We start from the raw sequence: 16,580 nt of genomic DNA, 5'->3' as shown, positions 1-16,580 counted from the left end.
TCAGCAACACCTTCCGGTGAAAATCAGTACATACCTCTTACGCTATGTTGGGTTGGTCTACCAGCAATTTAGGTATTCCTGCTTAGGAGCCGATTTCACTTCCGTATCTACAATTTCTCATTAGAGGGGAACTAGCACATCCCTCTGTAAGCACTTGGTAAAAAAGGGACCCACCCTTCCTCCACAGAGAATAAGGACAAATTATATATTCTCCCAGGTAGTCATCCCTAATCATGAGCAGCGCACCTTCCCATCATCAGTTACCTGTAAGAAGGGAATCACCCATCCTTCTATACGACAGCACCTGATTAAGAAGAACCCACACTCCCTCTTAGTGACAACAAACAAATGGAATTAATGCAAATTGGGGTCTTTTATTACACAATGATGAAAGGACATAGAAAGAAATGACTTATTAATATACATACACACATATAGGACCTGAAAATAAAGGAATAATTAGATAAAATTAGTCATACATGGAACACCTCACCATATTATTAGACATCTGCAATCTGAAGACATGTCCGTCTCTCTTTCCCTCATCGGTTGGGTCAGGACTCTGTTTCACAAACACGACTGCACGTCTGCACTGTGATGCTTCACCAGACCGCCAAAACCACCAGGCAATCATCTCACCCTCACTTGGAGCCACTTTCACTAATATAGAATGTGTCTCTCTCTCGAAGCTTCTAGACGATCCCGCTTACCGTTCTCATGAGATTCCTGTACCTTTCCGTACCTGGCACACAACAGCAGCTGGCCAAGCGTTTGTTATGGCTCCAGCGCGAAGAGAGTACATTTCTCCGACAAGAACCGGTGCTTGCTGGTTCACTACTAGCGAACAACACATTGAAACTAAAACATTGCCTTTCACCTAAAGAGGCTTAGCAGGATGGTGTCAGAAAAGAACATGGCATTGCTCGAGCATAGGTCTTTAGGCCCGAAAAAGAGCGAAAAGCAGCATATAAGGGGACATAAAGCTGTCAAAGTCTATAGGCAAGCCCTACCAACTAGGTGAAATAAAGGTCGGGAATGGACAAAACACCATTTTTATGTAAGGGTATATACCCAGGCAGACTTTTAGTACAAAAGCTGGCTATTTAGAAAAACATATTTATATAAGCATAAATGATGAAATTAGTGCAATGGACTGGAATGATATCAAAAAAGATAATTTTTTATTTCAATATAAAAAATGAATAGATACATATAATTCGATATACACAGATTACACAATAAAAATTCTTAATACTTTATGTGGCTTTTCTTCAATATATATTAGGAAGACATAACGATATATAAAAAAGTCTTTTTCCTTAAATTTAGTTCTCTGGTTATGGAGAATAGGGCTGTGTGTCAACGCGTTTCGACTAAGTCTTTTGTCTTCATCAGGACAAATGGGTATTCAGCCACTTTTTCTAAAGCAGATTATGAACAGATAGGTTCGAAGTTGATGAAGGGAGTAAGGCACCTTTCCTCTAATATCTGGAGTCGGTATGTGATAACTGTTTAGACAGTGTTCACTGCTTCCATCTTACTTCTACCTGCAACTACTTTTCATCGTCTTTTAAAAGAGAGGGAAACCTCAAGCGTTCTCCGTCATTTTCATCAATATATAACGTAATAATTGATAAAGCTGGTTATCCGTTTAGCTTTCACACTCGTTGATTATTCAGAAAACGCGGTAATGGGCAGAAACCGTTGCGTTTCTTCACTCCGCTTTCATTAACAAAGGGCTGCAATTCAAATTGGATGTCCGTTGACCGGATCACGCCCACGTTGTAATATGCGCGGAGCTCGAGACGTCTCTACCTCCCTCAGTAGTTCGTGTCACCCTTTTCTACACGAACTACTGAGGGAGGTAGAGACGTCTCGAGCTCCGCGCATATTACAACGTGGGCGTGATCTGGTCAACGGACATCCAATTTGAATTGCAGCCCTTTGGTAATGAAAGCGGAGTGAAGAAACGCAACGGTTTCTGCCCATTACCGCGTTTTCTGAATAATCAACGAGTGTGAAAGCTAAACGGATAACCAGCTTTATCAATTATTACGTTATATATTGATGAAAATGACGGAGAACGCTTGAGGTTTCCCTCTCTTTTAAAAGACGATGAAAAGTAGTTGCAGGTAGAAGTAAGATGGAAGCAGTGAACACTGTCTAAACAGTTATCACATACCAACTCCAGATATTAGAGGAAAGGTGCCTTACTCCCTTCATCAAATTCGAACCTATCTGTTCATAATCTGTTTTCGAAAAAGTGGCTGAATACCCATTTGTCCTGATGAAGACAAAAGTCTTTGTCGAAACGCGTTGACACACAGCCCTATTCTCCATAACCAGAGAACTAAATTTAAGGAAAAAGCCTTTTTTATATATCGTTATGTCTTCCTAATATATATTGAAGAAAAGCCACATAAAGTATTAAGAATTTTTATTGTGTAATCTGTGTATATCGAATTATATGTATCTATTCATTTTTTATATTGAAATTTAAAATTATCTTTTTTGATATCATTCCAGTCCATTGCACTAATTTTATCATTTATGCTTATATAAATATGTTTTTCTAAATAGCCAGCTTTTGTACTAAAAGTCTGCCTGGGTATATACCCTTAGATAAAAATAGTTTTCCCGAACCCAGGAGTCCTATCCATATCAGGGGGTCCTTGATACCTACAAGAGATGGACAAAACAACATACATGTTCGAATGACAGCAGCATATAATGAGATGGTGGTGGGCAACGGTCATAACTGAGCCAAAAAAACACCAATACCTCAGTCACTACAACGGATCATGTGGTTTGAGCCAAGATACATGAAAAACTGGGTGGATGGCATATTCAGAGGGCAAAGTTAATCTCATTGAAACTGGATTCAAAATGTTCTTTATGGGAAAGGGGCCAATGAACCTTGGTTTTAGTTTCTTGGGGCCTTCAATCTGGATATTTCTGGTTGATAACCAGACGAGATCCCCTACTTTATAGGGTGGTGCTGGTGTTTTGTCTTTATCAACTGATAATTTGACCTTTTTGTTTATTTTTGGCTAAACTACGCTTGGCTTGTTCTTGAAATTCTCGCAATTCTGTTAATCTTTCGGTCACAGCAGGCATAAATCTGGAAGGATGGCAGAAATAGATTGTGGATGTAAGCCAGTTATAAAAAAGAAAGGGGAACAGCCAAAAGCTGCATGATAGCTATTGTATGAAAACTCTGCCAATGGTAGGACCTCATCCCAATGAGCCGATATGATGGAGGTTAGTCAATGTAGACTTTGTTCAAGGTATTGATTAACTTTTTCTGTCTGGCTGTCAGTCTGTGGGTAAAAAGCAGAGGATAATGCTATTTCAATTCCTAAATGTTTGCACAACTGACTCCAGAATTTTGAAACAAATTGAGGGCCCCTGTCGGAAATTATTTCACTGGGAAGGCCATGTAGTTTATGGTTTAAGAACACTTCACTAAATTCTGTAGCTGTTGGTAGTTTTTGTAAGGGAATAAAGTGCCCCATTTTAGACAAAAGATCCACAGCTACTAAAATTGCAGTGAAGTGATTGGATTTAGGCAAATCTGTGATGAAGTCCAAACTGATAGTATGCCAGGGAAGCAGAGGTATGGGCAATGGTTGTAGAAGACCTGTAGGGGATAAATGGGAGGACTTTTGTTGTGCGCACACTAGCAGGCTTTTATATATTGTTGGACGTCCTGTCTGATGTTTTTCCACCAGAAATGCCGCTGACATAACTAAAGTTTTATTGACCCCTGGATGTCCTGCTGTACTAATATCATGATTCCAGTGTAATATCTGTTGTCACAAGTTTTCTTGAGGGATAAACAGTTTATCCTTTTGGAAGAAGTAATCCTCAAATATGCTGTTTTGTTTCTGAGCTAGCCATTGCTGTTCATTTAACATCTGAACACTCAATTTAACTTGGCCTAAAAGGTATCCGCTTGTGTGACTGCAACTATTTTTTCAGAAGGAATTATACTTTATGAATTCTTTGTTTCGCTAACATCCTTTTCACAAACTAATCTAGACAAAGCGTCAGACAGGAGTTGTTTTTGTCCAGGGCAGTATGTTATGATAAAATCGAATTCACAAAAAAAAGTAACCAACGCATCTGTCTGGGAGTGAGTGCCTTAACTGTGGTGAAAAACTGGAGATTTCTATGGTCTGAAAATATGGTAATTGTATGCTTTGCACCCAATAAATGGTGTCTCCATTGAAGAAAGACTGCTTTAATTGGCAACAACTTGCGTTCTGCAATGGTATATTTCTGTTCAGCTGGTAACAGTTTGCGCGAGTTGAAGGCAATTGGCTGTAAATGTACAGTTGCAGCATCGTTTTGCATTAACACGCCTCCCAATGCAGTTTGGGAAGCTCAGCCTCGACAAAGAATGATTTATCAGCGTCTGGATGAATAAAAAAAGGTACTGATGTAAAAGCTTGCTTCAATTTAAAAAAAGCTTTTTCAGCGTCAGGGTTCCATTGAACTTTCTCACCCTTTCGAAGTAATAGAGTGATAGGTGTCACTATCTCAGAAAATTTAGATATGAAGTTACTATCAGAATTGGCAAAACCTAGTACTCGCTGCGTGTCTTTTACAGAAGAGGGAGTGGGCCAATTTAAAATTACTTCACAACCTTTTTTGGGTCCATGATTATTCCTTCGGGAGAAAGCCAATAACCTAAAAATGTGACCTTATTTGTGTTAAATACACACTTTTCAAGTTCTACATACAAAGAATTGTCTCTTAATCTTTGTAGAACTGAGTGAACATGTGTAGTATGCTCTTCCTCAGTCTTGGAGAAGGCCAGTATGTCATCAATATATACAATGACACAGATATCAAGTAAATCATGTAGGACTTCATTGATGAAATACTGAAAAGCTGCCGGGGCGTTACAGAGACCTAATGGCATTACTGTATATTTGAATAGACCATATTTCGTGCGAAAGGTGGTCTTCCATTCGTCTCCCTCTTAATACGATCATGGTGATACGCACTACGTAAACCCAATTTAGTATAAATACTTGATCCTTTTTTTTATTTTATTTTTTAGAGTTTTATATAGCGCGAACTTGAACCGAATAGGTTATCAGAGCGCTTTACATAGCATTAGTCAAACAACCATCGACTAATAAAAAGGAAACTTGGTACACTGAAACGCTAAAACTAGAAAAACAAAAATGCAGAAAGCTAGAAAAACTATGGAGGAAGAATCACTCTAGTGAAAGTAAGGAGCTTTACCAACAAGCTGTTTCCTCCTACTATAAAAACATAAAAAAGGCGAGGAAAACCAGCCTTCAATCTCAAATAGATGAAGCTGACAACTCAACTAGAGAACTATATAAAATCCTGAGAAACTTTACCAACCCCTCAGCTTGCGAAAGCCCTAACACTTTTTCTCAGGAGTTGTGTAATAATATCTCGCAATTCTTTGAAGATAAAATCGATACCATCTATAATAAAATTCTGGCCAAACACTCCAATACCATAGAAACTTCTAATGCCTCTTGCACACAGGCTAACATTGAGACCTTCACTGACATCCCTGAAACCACCGAGGATGACATAAGATCATTATTAAACAATATAAAAACAGGGTCTCCCCTAGACCTTCTCCCCCCTAGAGTGATGAACATTCTGAGCACAGCTCTCTGCCCCGTTATCCAAAAAGTTTTGAACCTCTCTTACAAAGAAGGTAAACTCCCTCAGCAATGGAAAGAGGCAGTAGTGAATTCTATACGGAAAAACTCCACCTCCCCTTGGACAGAGCTCTCCAATCTCCGCCCTACCTCTCTGCTGCCCCTCCTGAGTAAACTGGCCGAGAAATATGTTTACACCCACTTGTCCAGTTTCATAGAGGCGACAGGGGGCCTGGACCACTCACAATCTGGGTTCAGGCCCAATTACAGCAACAAATCTGTACTCCTCTCCGTGACCGATAACATCAAGATGTCACAGGATAGAGGAGGCTCAATGATTCTGGTGCTGTTAGACCTGTTGGCCGCCTTTGATACTGTGTCCCACAAGATTCTCGTGAGCCGTCTAAAGGGAGTGGGCATTGGAGGACAGGCCCTTTCTTGGTTGGAGAGTTTTCTGTCTGGGCGCTCACAATCCGTCAGCTTGGGACCCTATCGTTCCTCCTCAAGGGTGCTCACGAAGGGGGTGCCACAGGGCTCATGCCTAAGCCCCACATTGTTCAATGTGTACGTGGCCCCCCTTGCTGAGATTGTGAGAAAATACGGATTCACTCCGGTGTCCTACGCTGACGACACCCAACTACTCTACCCTTTCCACTCCCTCAACTCTAATGTTAGGGAAAATTTTGCTGAAGGCATGAGGGCTATCTCTAATTGGATGGCTTCCAACCGTCTCCAATGCAACGTTGGGAAGACGGAAGTAATGCTCTTTGGAAAAGCATCTATACTATGGTCCCCTGACTGGTGGCCCCTGGACCTAGGACCAGTACCCTCCCCAAAATTGACAGTAAAGAATCTGGGGGTGAAGTTAGATCAAAATTTGACCCTAAAGGAACATGTGAATGCAATCGCTGGGGCATGCTTCCACACCATTGGTCTGTTAAGACGAGTCTTCCCTTATCTACCAGACAATTATAGGAAGACCCTTGTGCAGACCATGGTGATAAGTAGACTAGACTACTGCAACGGTCTCCTGATACAAGCCAACGAGGATGCCATAAACCGCCTACAGGTAGTCCAGAACACAGCGGCAAGACTAATTCTGAATGCCCCTCCAAGAACCCCCTCCAAGCCTCTGCTGAGAGAACTTCACTGGCTACCGATACGACAACGCGTCAAATTTAAAATCTGTTGCACTGTCCACAAATGCCTATTCGGGAATGCCCCCAACTATCTGACCCAAAAACTACACCTCTACAAACCAGACATATCCCTACGATCAAGCAACCAACTGCTGATAAAAACCCCTCTTGTAAAAAAAACAGACAGGGTGGCCGAGCCTTCTCCTTGGTGGGGCCGACCCTATGGAACAACTTACCCTTCAGCATCAGGCAAATCTCCAACCACTCCGCCTTCAGAAAAAAATTAAAAACCAACCTGTTCCTAGAAGAATAACTGAACTATCAGCCTACTACTCTACAGCTCATCTGCAATATCCCCTCCCTCTACATCTTGCGAGCAAAGCGCGGAGATACCCCGTACGGGGTTGATTCTTGCGCTATACAAGAAATTAAATAAATAAATGAATAAATAAATAAAGTTACGTTACATGAGGACACACATTCATTTTTGTTAGGCACGGGGAGATTAAGTGATTTGCCCAGAATCACAGGATGTTTTAGCGACATTTCCGAGACTCGAACCCAGTTTCCCAGGTCCGAGGTCGAGCGCCCTCGACCGATCTAGCAAGACTGAGCTAAGAGGTAATGGATAACGATTTTTTTTTTAAGTTTGAAAGCTTTATTAGAGATAAAAGAGGTAATACAATAAGGTGACATCAGCAAATATGAGAAAAAAGTTATAAACTGGGGCAAGGTAAATAGAAGCAGCCAATATCACGATGAAAAAACAAAGCATTTTAAGTTATGGGGAGGAAAGGAGGGAGGGGAAGGGAGGAGAAAGGAAAAGTAAAAACATGGTATTCATCGTAGAAGATGGGTAAGCAACAATAAGAAATACAGTAAATGGCAATCAAAAGTACAGTAAATAATCATTGTATGAGTAATTGCATGAATGAAAAAGAAGTAGAAATGAGGTCAATATGAGCTAAATTATTACAATATTGAGATTGAGAAATAACGTGCAGCAAAATTTCAGGCAAGAGTACTTGTGTTCAGGGGGGCTTGAAATTATCCGAAGATAGTGGAGAGTAACTTTTGTTGGCGGATTGATCGAGGTAGAGAGTAAGAGGTAACCAATAAAGTTCAACATTTCGGGAAGGTTTACAGGAGGAGGCAAAGGCCACATCAAGTCTGTGTGAATGACATACAAGATTCCACCAACAATTGAGAGATACTTTGTTCAGGGATTTCCAATTAGAGACAATATGCTGTAAGGCCAGAGCTAGCATAAGGTCAAAAAGACCACGAGAGTGTGGGGGGAGGTCTATGTCTTCTGAAAGGCTGCCAAGAAATACTAAAGAAGTAGAAAATTGAATAGAGAGATTGAAAATGCGAGAAAGGCGAGAGAAGATCTGAGACCAGAAAATACGAGTTGAAGGACAGAGAAAGAAGAGGTGAAAAAGATCAGCAGAAGGGGCGTTACAAGTCCAACACTCAGATGTTGCATCAGGTTGAAAGCGAGAGATAGAGAGAGGAGAGAGGTAGAGTCTGTGATAAAAGAAAAATAGGGATTGAGTGAGTGAGGCAGTACGGGAAATCTTCAAGGATCGAGCCCATATTTTGTCCCAGAGAGAAGTCGGCCATGAAGAATGTAAGTCTGTCTCCCAAGACAATTCCAATTTAGATTTAAGACGATCTGGATTGGGGGCTGAAAAGTAGCGGTATATGATGGAGGCTTTAGGAGTTGTGGAAAGGACAGTGAGTAAAGAAGAAGATGAGGTGGGTAGGTCTTCAGAGGGGAGAAAGTAATAACGATCTAGAATGGTTTCCATAAGGATAGGGAATTTCTTTGCAAAAGAAGGAGGGCATTGGAACTGAGAACGAAATGCAGGAAATGAACAAGGGGATGAGCCATCAAAAAGATGACGTATCCAAATAACACCTTTCGCTCTCCATGAGGGCCATGCGATAGGTCGATTGTTAATTAATATAAGTGAGTTGTACCATATAGGCAATAGTAGGAATGATTCCTGTGTCACTGAGGTAGGGGAAACTAAAGGTCGTAAAAGAAAAGAAGTATGCTTGAATAAAAGAGGAGTAAGGCATGGGGCTTTAGAGGTAAAACGAATTACTTCCTGGAAAGAGTACGGAAGCAGTAATTCCTGTTCAACAGAAAGCCAGAGGGGAGAGAAAGGGGAGGGTTCCTGGGATAACCAGCGGGAAGCCTGTCGAAGGGAAAAGGATTTATGGTAGAGGCGAAAGTCTGGAAAGTTGGTACCTCCATTAAGCTTAGATTTACGTAGGTTGAGAAGCGAAATGCGAGCTTTTTTCTGCTTCCAAAGAAATTTGGACAACGTAGAATCAATGCGACGGAAATAGGAGGCTGGAATACGAAGTGGGAGCATGGATAGCAAGTAAATCAGAATAGGGGCAATCATCATTCTGATGGAGTCAAGGCGGCCCCACCAGGAAAGAAATAGTGGATTCCAAGAAGTGAGTAATGAGTCTATTCTAGTTATAACTGCATTCATGTTGAGTTGAATAGAGGAAGAAATAGAGCTAGAAAACAGGACACCGAGATATTTAATTTTCGTAGAATTCCAAGCAAAGCCAGTGGCCGTGAAATAGTGGGGGAGACAAAATTTTGTTAAAGGAAGGATCTCTGTTTTGTCCGAATTTATTTTGTAACCAGAGACCACGGAGAATTTTTGAAATTCGTCTAATAAGGCAGGGACTGATGTGGGCGGATCAGAAATAAACAAAAGAATATCGTCAGCATATGCAGACAATTTAAGATGACGTTTACCGTACGGGAAGCCAGAAATGGCTGGATTATTGCGTATGGAGGTAAGGAAAGGTTCCAGCGCCAAAATAAATAAAAGAGGTGATAGGGGACAGCCTTGACGAACACCACGTTGGAGTGTGAATGGGGAAGTAAGTTGACCATTAACGAGAACAGAAGCTTTGGGCATAGAATAAATCAAAGAAATGTAAGATATAAATTTAGAGTTAAAGCCATGCCATTTTAAGGAGGCCAGAAGAAAGGACCAGTCAACCCGGTCAAAGGCTTTCTCAGCATCCACGGAAATGGCTGCAAGGGGAATCGATAGTGAAGGGGCTTTACTTAAAACATTAAGGAAGAGTCTAGAATTATCCGAGGTCAATCGGCCCTTAACAAAGCCGCATTGTTCTTTGCCTATGAGATGTGGGAGGAGTGGGTCAAGGCGAAGAGCTAATAGTTTCGCAAAAATTTTATAATCTACATTAACTAGAGATATGGGACGATAATTTTACAAAATTTAGGGTCTCTACCATCTTTAGGGATAAGGCATATGGTAGCGTCCTGAAAAGAGCCTTGGGCTGAACCAGTGGAGCAAAAAGACTGAAAGAGCGATAAAATACGAACATGGTGATACGCACTACGTAAACCCAATTTAGTATAAATACTTGATCCTTTGATTTGATTTAGCAAGACTGAGCTAAGAGGTAATGGATAACGATTTTTAATCGTTGCCTTGTTAACTGCGCGGTAATCTATGCACGCCCTCAGATCGCCAGATTTTTTAGCTCCAAAGAAAAGTGGAGAATTGACTGGTGACGTAGAGTGTCTTATAAAACCAATCTCTAACAGTTTGTTTAAGTATGTTCTCAAATATTGGTTTTCAGGCTCAGTTAAGGCGTATATCCTACTACAGGGTAAGACTGTACCAGGGTTCAAGTCTATCCTGCAGTCGTACACTCTGTGTGGTGGTAATTTAGTTGCTCGGACAGGATCAAATACATAAGCATAGTCTTGATATTCACTGGGTAACTGTGGAGAATCTTGCTGTAAGGCAGAACAAAATAATGGAATTATGGGATCTTGAGTTTTCAGAATAACAAAGATTTCTGCAATAGGAGGAGTCTAAAGTGACAGTTCTTTTAATCCAATCTATTTTCGGATTATGTAGTTCTAACCAAGGAACTCCCAGTATGACACCAAAAGTGGGTGTATCAATTAGATCAAAAACAGTTTCTTCAGTGTGCCCATTTTCTCCAACTATGGTCAAAGGTTTGATATGAAACTTAATTAATCCAGAGGCTAAAGCTGAGCCGTCTAAAGCTCTGACTGGTCCTGGTTCAGATTTTGCAGCTCGAGCTATTCCTAATTTACTGGCTAATTCCAAATGTTTAAAAATTGCTGGTAGCCCCAGAATCAATCAGAAAAGCCAAGCTGTGTCTTTCTTGAATTTTTATAATAAAGGTTACCCTAATTGTAAAGTGCTTCGGAGTACGATTAACAATATTAGTGGAATACTATGAGATCTGTACTGAAGTTGTTCTCAAAGAAACAATCTCTTTTTTCTCTGAGAAATCCAGTTTTCCGACTCGCTCAATGGTTTGTCTGTTATTGCAATAGCTTTCTTTTTGTTAGATTTAAACTGGATAATCCTGAGCAAAGTGACCTGCCTTGCCACAATGAAGACACAAATTGCCCTTTCGCCTGTGTTCTTTTTCTTCTGCAGAAAGTGGTCTTTTCAGACCACTAATTTGCATTGGTTCCACATGTGTGTTCTTTTCTTCTGTCTCTTTTTTCCCAACTCTAAAATGCCAAGTTCTTAAATCAGTTCTGGGTCTTTCACTCTTTCGCTCTCCCAATCTGTGATCTAACGTAACCACTAGATCTAAAAATCTGCGTAGTCCTTAGGCAAATTAACAATGTGTGCCAAAGAATCTTTTAATTTATCTCTAAGGCCCGATGGAATAAAGATATTCTTTTCTCCTCCGGCCAGTGTGTTTCTGATAACAATCTGTTGAAATTGGTTACATATGTTAAAAGATCCTTGGACTCCTGGCGTAGATTTAAAAGCTCGTTATTGGCATGGTTCCTAGTCTTCCCTATGGTCCCCGCTCACCTGTTGTCCGAGTGAATGATGCGGACGTCTCCCCGCGTATTGTCCGTGTCATCGTTCCTAGTCTTCCCTATGGTCCCCGCTCACCTGTTGTCCATGTGAATGATGCGGACGTCTCCCCACGTATTGTCCGTGTGAATGAAACGGATGTTTGCATGGGTTCCAGAAAATACACTTCCGGCCGCAATGAGTTAGCGGTTCAGTCAACGACCGGAAGTCCGTACACGTCACCAGCGCTTCCGGGGATGGACGCTTATCATCGGCGATTCCCTCAGAGAAAGCGCTTTGTGTACTTTCTCAGCGTGCTTCAGTATCGGAGCACCGTTCCAGACATAAAGAGGTTCGGTGAAACCTCATGAACTACCACACGTTAACAACTGTTAACGACCTTTCCTTGACCGCGCAGGAGCGCTTTGGTTTTCCTTTTGATGCACAGGAGCACTTGACTTTTGGCACAGCAGCACAGTTGCGCTTTTGAGACGTTTACAGTGGCAGCGCAGAAGCGCATTACATTTCCTTGGTTTGCGTAGGAGCGCTTTACTTTCCTTTGGTTCACCCAGATGCACCAGACTTTCGGCATAGCAGCGCCATTGCGCTTTGGGACATTTACAGTGTATTATCCTTTATATTATTTCCATGATGGCAGCAAGGCCAAGATAAGGAGGCGGTAAGCTGGGTTCCATATGTGTGTATGACGGGTGTGATTGTCACGTCAGAGAATACCTCTGACTTGTGTTCCCTTGTCTCCCTGTCCAGCTGTTATCCCGGATCCACCCACCAGAGGAACGCTCCACTACCCTACTCATCGCCCTCCAGTCCCAGGCCCCTTTTTGGCTATCATCTTCACTCACACCCTTATTCTGGTTTGCTCTATAATCACATCGGGACAGGGTGTCTGTGGGGACATTAGTTTGTGTCGTCTCTGCGAGGACTCACCACAAGAATAAGCTCCTTGTGGGGACACCCGACAGTTATCAGATGTTTGAATAAAAACATGTTTCGCAAATAACCTGGACATAGCTGTTTTAAAGGCAGCTATATTGTGCAATAAAGTATCATTTGTGTCAACCAAAGGCTAGCCCAGGTGGCCGCTACGCCTCCTAAATAAGAGATGATGAAAGCGATCTTGGAAGTGTCGGTGGAAAATGACTACTACCACCAGTAAATCATTCCGGGTTTGCCAAGGGAACTGGGGTTCGAGTTACCACGGTGACTTGCAGGTTCTGATCAGTGTAAGGGCCTTATGTACTAGGGGAAAAAAAAGACGAGGGACCAAATTTACCGGGAGCAATGATAGGTTCATTTTCTCCTGGTTGTGGGTCTCTCCAATTAGTAAATTCTGTTTGTGTTCTATCCAGCTCTTGTCTAAGGGCCTGGTTTTCCTACCTTACTTCCTGCATTTCTTCGGTTAGCTTCAATACTAAAAGGTTTAACTGAGACGAATCCATGCTGTTCTGTAGTGTAGTTCCTACATTTCCAATAGGCTCTGCGCATTGGAATATTATATCCTATAGATTTGACGTAGGACTGAGGTCAAATAGGTCTCTATCAAATATACTAAACTTAATTGTGTGTGTGCCAGCTAACTCAGAGGTCACTAGAAACGTTCTCGTATACACAAGAAGGGATTAGTTTCTGATAACCGCATAAACATGACAACTTTGTTTCCCAAGAATAAGAATATATCTCTCAGAGTCGCGGAAACAATAGATAAGTATTTCACTCAGTCAATCGTGCATGCTTAGTTTCTACAGAGTTGCAGAGAAATAGAGAGACAGGCGTTTTCAATAAAAAGTTTATTGAACAACCTTCTTTCTCATGCAAGAGAAGTGAACTGCTACAATTTTTACGCAGACTTCAAAGTATAATGCGTACAGCGTAAACAGTAATATGAAATAATACTGTAAGAGCATTATATGGCTTCTAAGCCATATAAAAATACATACATAAATACACAGGCTAAAATACTCCCTGGTGCTTCTAAAATACGCCTACCCCAATGTACCTAACCTAAGTCTAGTACGCTGGAAGAAGTAGGTATTGTGTAGCATAGGTTTTAGTTTTCTTTGCCAAAAATCTACCAAAGGTTTCTCTAGGTTCTATACCTTGGTTAGAATGAAGGAGGTCTGGTATCTCAGTCTCGGGACTAGATTTCCCAACACCCCGCAAGGGGAGCCGGAACACTGGAGCTGTATTCTCGGCAGGGGCAGGGCAGCTTCCTAATCAGTGCGTCAGCTGGAGAGTCGGCGTCCTTCGGCACTTGCTGTAGCGAGCTGCGTCAGACAAGTAGATAGTCGAACTGCTCCGAACCACCGTAGTTTGCCACAGCAAGTGAAGGTATATTTATACCTTGAAGGTGTTTAGGAATGCCATAGTTTGACATAAAGTCGGGCATATGAACGTCATAATTAACCTCTGGGGAATAGTTGTTCATTGTAAGTAACTGAGTTCTTGGAGAAATCAATATTCAAGCAAGGGGAAGTTCCCTAACTGCTTAAGCCGGTTTTCCAAGAAATCATTATAACGTTTGGTTCGGGTGAGAGTAGCCATGCCTGTATTTGGGTAGCATGGGCTTTGATTTCTATGCCTATATAAGGGCAATGTGAATTGTACCTATATAAGGGCATGAATCAGGAAAATTCACTCAGGGCCTAAAACACCACACAACACCCACTCCACTTTCCCAAGTACGACATTACTAAGTTCTAAACACATTAAAACGTACCTAAACATATGTTAAAAACCCACCCAAAATACATAAAAAATGCATTGGAATTGGTTGTACACAAAAAGAAGCATTTGTGCTGTACACATTTGAAGCAATGTTTCATTCAAAGCAGATCATTTGATACTTGAAAATGCTATCCGAATGAATCACGAAAATACATTTATGAAATGGCTCTTAAAAATAAGAAGAAAAAGTCGAGACCAATTCATGGCAGAATATATAAACTTGTTGAATGTGGACAAGGTCAAATATTGTGTTACATGGAAGATTTTTCAAAGAATTCTGGTTCTCTATGAATAGTTCTACTTTAAACAGATTACTTGTTACCAAAAAATTAAAAAGTACAAATTTGGAATACAAAAATTAATCATAGAAAAAAGAGTACTGAAGTTAGAAACTTTGTTTTGAAAAAATTAAAAAATGAAGGTCGAATTCAGAGTCTCTCAGGCATTGTGTGCCACATCAAAAGTCAGTGTAATTGTTTGGGGAAAACATCAAGCCTTCTAAGTCTGTAAAGAATTTGTCTACCATGGTAGGGGAAAGTTGGATTACCTCGTTAAGAAGATCAATCGCACATAGATGTGAAGCATCGCCGTCAGCGTTTGTAGCATTAGCAATGTTCAATTTGAAGGAACCTGTGTGCCGCTTTCCTCTCGTACCTCAGCAGTAGCATGGTGTGTCTGTGAGATCTCAATGAATGCTGTCATCAGGATTGGTAGCCGTTGGGGACAACACAGCGCATGAGCTGTTACTGGTCCAAGCAAAGTATCAACATCCGTTGGCAGGACTAATGGGAGTGTGAGACAGATTTGTAACACGCATTCTTCTCCGCATAGCAGTATCATAGAACAAGTAAGATGCAATCTTGCCAGATTGGTCTAAATGACATAAACCATGTAGTATTCAATTCTCTTAAACAAGTTAATCCCAAAATTTGGACTATGCGCTCACAATACTTCATCACCAGTAGAGTGTTCTCCATGGTGAACTGGGTATCACTGGTGATTTGGCTTGCCATATCGGAGCATTAGGAGCAACAATAGTATCCCTGCTGCGAGTCCCAGAACGAGAGGCAGTTCGTCAAACACAGAGTGCTCGAAGTTTGGAAATATGCCTAGGACTTCTTCAAAAGGTGCTAACAGTCCCGAAAAAACTGTCTTAAATACATGTACAATACAGCTCGTATCAGACATGTTTAAGATATGACTTAACATTTCTGAGAAATGTATAGGGCAATTTGTTGTTAAAAGGTCATGTATCTCTGCAGAAGTCCTTGCGACTTGTAGATCATACGTTTCTTTGGCCGAGGTCAATGACACAGTTTTTTTGCAAAAGAATGGCTTTCATTCTGCTTAAAGTATTAATTTGTATAGAAGAGATGTTCAGTGAAGGCCAAAGTTGCGATTCCCGGTCTGTCTTGGTTTTTGGAAACAATACTTGCTTACAGCAAGTGACCCTGGCTGACACAGTTACGAGATAGGGTAAACCTGGCAACATGCCACAGCAGCTGTGATCATTCAACATGAGGTAACTTCCATTAGAAAGTTGTCCAAAAATTGGATCAATCACTGCAGCTAGTGAACCTTGCAGGTGGCAGGATAAGTTGTTAGAGGAACCATCACAGGCCCCGTGTAAATTAATACCCTGGCAAAGGAGAGAACCGCTTAGTGCGTTTTCACAATTTTTACCACTAAGAAACACTTATTTCGCCCCACTCCAACATCTGTGTGTATATGATAACTCCCAGGATGTCTTGATGTATTCTTTACCCAACCTTTCATATGTACCTTCTGGTATACATTTTAAGCAATACTGAAAATGGAAAATTGTAACAGGCAGAGTGATTGTTCCGTGTATTATTCATTCTGTGGCTAGTCTTTCAGCGACAGTTAATGGCTATCTTTCCAGTTTTTCAGTGTGCAGCACCACATAGTCTGCTCCCCTCTGTGCCAGTTTGATCTATCAGTGAGATTAAATTCTGAAAACAGTGACGTGGTGTTGATTAGGCACCAAGGCACCTAGCCTGAACTTAGGTTTTGTAACGTCCAGCCTAATAGCATTATAGAACGTAGTTGCGACTGACCATGTTGCAACATGACCAAGTCCTGTTCTATTATGTCTATGGCAGAGGATACTATGCTGTCCAAAGAATATATCCTGGACGGCAGAGTCGTTAACCCATTGTCAA

The 16,580-nt window shown here is 41.2% G+C and overlaps 1 pseudogene across 1 annotated transcript in view; it reads left to right on the top strand.

Annotated features, from left to right (window-relative positions):
• Positions 1-16,580, top strand: part of LOC147662638 (uncharacterized) — a 120,600-nt pseudogene that overhangs the window by 37,772 nt on the left and 66,248 nt on the right. The gene's annotated exons all lie outside the window — the stretch shown is intronic.

This window comes from Lissotriton vulgaris, unplaced genomic scaffold (assembly GCF_964263255.1).
Source record: "Lissotriton vulgaris unplaced genomic scaffold, aLisVul1.2 SCAFFOLD_1267, whole genome shotgun sequence".
Lineage (NCBI taxonomy): Eukaryota > Metazoa > Chordata > Amphibia > Caudata > Salamandridae > Lissotriton > Lissotriton vulgaris.
The sequence above is the reverse complement of the archived record's forward strand: the minus strand, read 5'-3'. Positions and strand labels throughout refer to the sequence as shown.